Genomic DNA, 5674 nt, shown 5'->3' with positions numbered 1-5674 from the left:
TGAAGATTTATGATCAGAACACACAGAGAGTGAAAATGAGGTACAAAAACAGCGTTTGCCTTATTTGAGCACAGTTGGCCAGCTGGCTGCCTCTGATTGGCCAAACTTCAGAGATTAGAACAATAGTAGCTTTCATTCTATTCACATATGCAGTTGGGCTACAGTTCACTACCTACAGAGACGCTTCTGGTTTAGGCCAAACTTAAAATATATAAGGACATAACATTAAGCTAAACTTAATAGAACCAAGGTGGCATATTTTCAGCACTCCTTTTATCATCATTCTCAATTTCTTTTTCTGCTTTTCTCCCTTCCAACCCCCTTTTTCCCTCTCCTCTCACTTAGTACATTTCTGTGAACTTTGACTAGCAGAGAAATGGGGAGAATAATAGGAAACAGAGAGGGTATAGTTTCACTTCTTTTCCCCAGAAGTAGTTTTATTGTTTGTTAATTTTTAAGTAAAAGTTTTACAGAAAAACAATCAGTGACAATGAGTATTTATCTATTGTGTGTTGGTGTGCCAGTCTCAGTGTTACTGAAAGCTTGGCACTTGGCCTTGAGGTCACATTGGAAGAACAGGACAAGTGGGTTCAGGAGGAGGAAAGCGAGGCTTATTAATTTGTCAGCAAGTGAGGAAAAGGCAGACTCCCATCTCAGAGTACCATTTTCCTAATCAGAAGCAGAAATGCAGAGCTTTCAAAGGGGATTTTTCAGAGTCAGGCTGTCTTAACTATCCTTGATGGTACTGCAGAGACAACTTTGAGCAGACCTCCAAAGTTCTGCGACAATTCTGTTGAGCCATGTACTGTGTTATAAAGAACAAAGGGCACTCAGTTGCCCCTCCAGACAACCTGCCAGAGGATTTTAATTTAAAACCGGGATACAGGTTTATTTTTCAAAACAGGTGAAGGGGTTTTAAAAAGCAAGCATTTTCACCTTTCCTTAGGCCATTCTGTCTGTTACATCAGGGCCCCAAAATTTAACATTGCATATCCCTAGTCACTTTTACCCTCAAACAAGTTAAAGATGGCTTTTGATGGAAAGAAAAGGGAAATGAACAAGGGTTAGAAGAAAAAGAGGTCTGCGAGAAAAACAACCTGACCCCTCATCTGTACTCCCTGCAGCCCTGTGCTCCCCTCCGCTCGCATTTTGAAAAATCCCAGGAACCCAAGGGATGGAGTTTAAGACCAGAGTGAGGAAGCTCCCCAGAACAACTCCCAGACAACCCCAATCAGGAGGAGGCCCCTCCCCAGCTGATGACTTCCCAGATCCAGCTGGTGCCCACGTCCTCGTTCCTCTCTGCCCTAAACCACAGAACAGTCGTCGCCAGATTCTCCCCAAGGAGCGAGCAAAGGGTCTTGGGGTGGAGAGGGGGACTCTTGGCTTGGTGGTCCATCTCGAGCTTTGCGGCCCTCCAACAGGTTACAGGATCCCAAACTCCGGCTGGGGAACCAGGATACTGCATCTGGAAATGAAAATCAGGAGGTGTCTTGGCTGGTTGGCACCAAGGTCGCGTGAGGTCCCTCCTCCCACAGCTGTGGTGGGTAGTTAGGCAGGGGGTGGGCTCCACCTGAAATAGGTTCCTCTTCCGTGGCTTGAGGAGGGCGGAAGAAGGGGAGATGGGGAGCACAGCCTGTGGGGGAGGGGCAGGGGCTGATCATTGTGTTTGCGTCAGAGGGCGGGGCCTGGGAAGCAACACCGGAAGCGGAAAGCCCAGTCCGGACTTTAAGCCAAAGGCCCAGCTGGCCCCGCAGTGGCCATGATCTGCCCCAGAACCATTCTTATGACACCTGTCTTTCCTGAAAACTCTTCCCAGGGCTCTGCTTCTCCTTAGCTAGGCTGTCTTTCAGGCAGACAGCAGCCCTGAATTGTGGTCAGAGGCCAAGCTCAAGACTGTGGGCCAGCATAGTGGGAATATTAAAAGAAATGATTAACAGAGCCTACTGGCTGTCATTTAACAGTAAGTATTAATTTGGGGACACGACTGGAGCCCCGAACTGTGCTAGATACTCAACAATACTAGAGCCATAGGAAAGGTAGAGTCTGTACAAAGCATGGTGGTTATATTAGCTCCAGAGTCAGGCAGCCTGAGTTTGAATCCTGCCTCTACTGTATGTCGCATGTGTGAATTCTGAGCCAGATTCTTTTTGTATGTTCATCCCTTTGCCTGGTGTCTGAAATTGTGTAACTGTTAAAAGAATTACAAAAATTACAGAGTACTACAAGTATTAATGTCATTAGAGCAGTGCCTGGCACTACAGACATTACTCAGTGAAAGTTAGCTTTTAATATTTTAAATACCTCTATTTGACAAAACTCTCTGATTCTCCAAGCTCAGCATCTGCTGCCCCTGTGCTTTTCTTCATGTGCTGTTATTCCTGAAAGCCTTGGCATGGCCAGGTCCCAGCTCTAGGAACAGGCAGTCGTTGTTTCTCCTGCTTCAGCAATTTGAGATAACATGGTTAGTACGAGTGACACTCGCTTAATGGGAAATATCAGGAAGTTTTGGAGGCTCCTTTTTCTTGACCTTTCCTAGCAGTAGAACTTTCTCTAATGCTACCATGGAGTTCCCAGCAAGTGGAGGGCTTTGGACAATGAACAAAGTACAAGGACTTGAAAATAGATGAGAAGAGAAATGAGAGCATTTCTGTAGTTGGCTATGAAAGTGGCAGCTGGGTAGCATCCTAGAGTAAATGGATTATAACTTGAAGGTCCGTGTTTCCTGGAGTAATCATAATTCCAATGGTGTAATATATGGCTTTATCACACAGTTTTTTTTTTTTCTCTTTTGGTACAACATAAATATGACTTTCTCTTTCACCAAGGTAGTTCCAAAATTTGTTTTTTAGTGAGAATAGTGGAAGCAGACTCCATGCCTAAAGCAAGAGGATCACTTAAGCACAAGAGTTGGACGCTACTGTGAGCTGTGATGCCATAGCACTCTACCCAGGGTGACAGCTTGAGGCTCTGTCTCAAAAAAAAAAAAAGTGGAAACAATTATTTAAATTTATCATGTTAATTTAATTATATAATTCAACCTCAGCACAGCCCAATCATTTTGGCAAACTGAGTGTTGGTGTGTCTTGTAATGATCCAAAGGTATTAGTCAGAATATTCTAGAGAGATAGAACAAAAGAGATTTCTTATAAGGTTGGCTCATGCAACCATATGCTATAAAGTCTCCCTATCAACAGTCTGTAAACTAGAAGTCCAGGAAAGCCAGTGATATAATTCAATCTGAGCCCTGAAGCTGTGAATTTGGGGAACCAATGATGTAGATTCCAGTCTGGGTTGAAAAGCCTGAGAACCTGGGTGCCTGAGAGCAAGAGATCAATGTTGTACCCAACAATATGGCAGGAAGAAGTTTATTCCTCCTTGTACCCCCTTTTGTTCCATTCAGACCCTCAAAAGAGTAGATGTAGCCCACCCCCATGCACAGCAAGCAGGGCAATCTGTTTATACATATTGTGGATTCAAATGCTAATCTCATCTGGAAACACTTTCTAGACATGCCCAGAAGTAAAATTTCGTCTGAGTATCCTGTGACCAGTGAGGTCCACATAGAATATCAACCATCCCAGCTCCACCTCTTAGCAATGTGGCATCTATACGCATCTTCTTAAACTATATTTAATCTTATAATAAAGACAAGCAAGGTTATAAAATTCTACTTTATTTACCAATTATCCTGAGTAAAACTGAAAACCAATCCCTTCCCCCAGGAAAGGAATTAAAGGTCCTGAGTGATTTGTGTTCTTCTCCTTGCTGTCCCATAACTTAAATACTATGAATACTGTGATGTAAAGTTAACGGTAATTAAATCAATACATCTTATGTTACATGACAAGAGATTAAGAAGGAAAAGAAAATATACACATCATACACAGGAAAATACGGAGGAAATTGGTAATTTCAGTTGTTATTTCTGTAACTCATCACGTGGCTATACCAGTGTGTGTAACTACCTTCTCTTACTACCCTTTCTGTGTTCATTTGCCTTCAGCACGCTCCTTGGCTGGTATTGGTTTTCTACCTGGCGGAGGGTCTGGGCCATTCTCAGTCCTGCCTGGATTAAATTGTTGTAATTTCCATTCTCTCTAATCTCAGAACATGGTGATACTGAGAGATGCCCTGTGAGATTTGCTGTATTCCAGCATATTCTTTCTCATCTTCATTTTGTGGAGTACTAGTCCAATGTTACCTACCATGTGAGAATTGGTCACCCTAGCCAGTGCTGTAAACGCCTTCTTCACTTACTGATTCCAAGGCATGAGGAGCCTAATGTGGCTTAAAGTCTTAACTGCCAGTTCAGCAAAATTAATGTTGTGCTTTTGGCTGGATGGATTCCTTGCTCTGGAACTAAGAACTCTAGGCCTGCAAAGAAAACTTCATGTTAACAAGAAGCAAAAATGTTGCTAGATTGCTAGTAGGGGTTGTAGTGAGTGGGGCCACTCCCTTTCCATCCTTTGATTCCTAAACCCACCATTCCTGACAATGAGGAAACAGTACCACATTTTAGATACTGACTCAAAGTATATACAGTCTTTGGAGAGAGGTTTGCAAGGTATTGGTATGTGGGTGGCTCTGTAATGAGTCCTCTAAAGGCCATTTCACCATCCATTCTATCAGGCCAGGTGCTTCAGGATGGCTGGGAACCTGTTGGGACCAGTGAATTTTACAAGCATGAGCTCATTGCCATGTTTTTTTGGGTCAAAGTGTGACAGAAATAATCATGATCTTTTGTGTGTATAAATTTAATCTTCTTTATATAGTTCTTCATTTGATAAAACCTAATGCTAATGTAGCTTGAGAACTTCTAGTTGATTTTGGTCACATGTTTTTATTAGCTTATTGTTCATTTTATAGATTACTGGCAGAGAAATACAAATTTTACTATTTTGTGTTCTTCTGTTTTGAGGAGGTCCACAGCAGTTGATTTCTGACCAGTTAATGGAAACTGGGCTTCCTATTGTTCTAAGAAAATTGTTCAGTAAGCAAAAATCAGTGACATCCATTTTTGGATCAACTCTTTTCACAGCCCACTACTCTCAAAATAGAAGTGGATATGAAACCAACGATACTGCATTGAAGCTTCTCTGAAGACAAAAACACCTTAAGCTACACCGATAATGTCTTCTGAGCGGAAAGGTTATTTTGTTATTTGGACAAATTTAAAAGGATTGATGATTTTTCTATACAATTACAAATAATTTTAGGTATTTCCATTTCAGGATCTCCATCACATACTGCCTACCGTAAGCACCAGGCTGGCCAACGTGGGCAACAGGCGAGCCGGAAATTATCTCAGGATCTCTACCATAAGCACCAGGCTGGCCAACGTGGGCAGCAGGCGAGCCGGAAATTATCTCACCGGAAATTATCTCAGGACCCCTACTCTAAGCACCAGGCTGGCCAAAGTAGCCAGCAGGCGAACCGGAAATTATCTCAGGATCCCTACCCAGAGCCCCAGGGTGGCCAACATGGGCAGCAGGCGAGCCAGAAATTATCTCAGGATCCCTACCCTAAGCACCAGGCTGGTCAAAGTAGGCAACAGGCGAGCCGGAAATTATCTCAGGATCCATACCCAGAGCCCCAGGCTGCAAATCCTGGGACCCTGTCTGGTAATCCAGTCCCACCAACTGGCTGTGTACCAGCTGCCCCAGAAATCATTCCT

The sequence above is a fragment of the Nycticebus coucang genome, chromosome 8, assembly GCF_027406575.1.
Source record: "Nycticebus coucang isolate mNycCou1 chromosome 8, mNycCou1.pri, whole genome shotgun sequence".
Lineage (NCBI taxonomy): Eukaryota > Metazoa > Chordata > Mammalia > Primates > Lorisidae > Nycticebus > Nycticebus coucang.
This window is presented reverse-complemented; position numbering follows the sequence as displayed.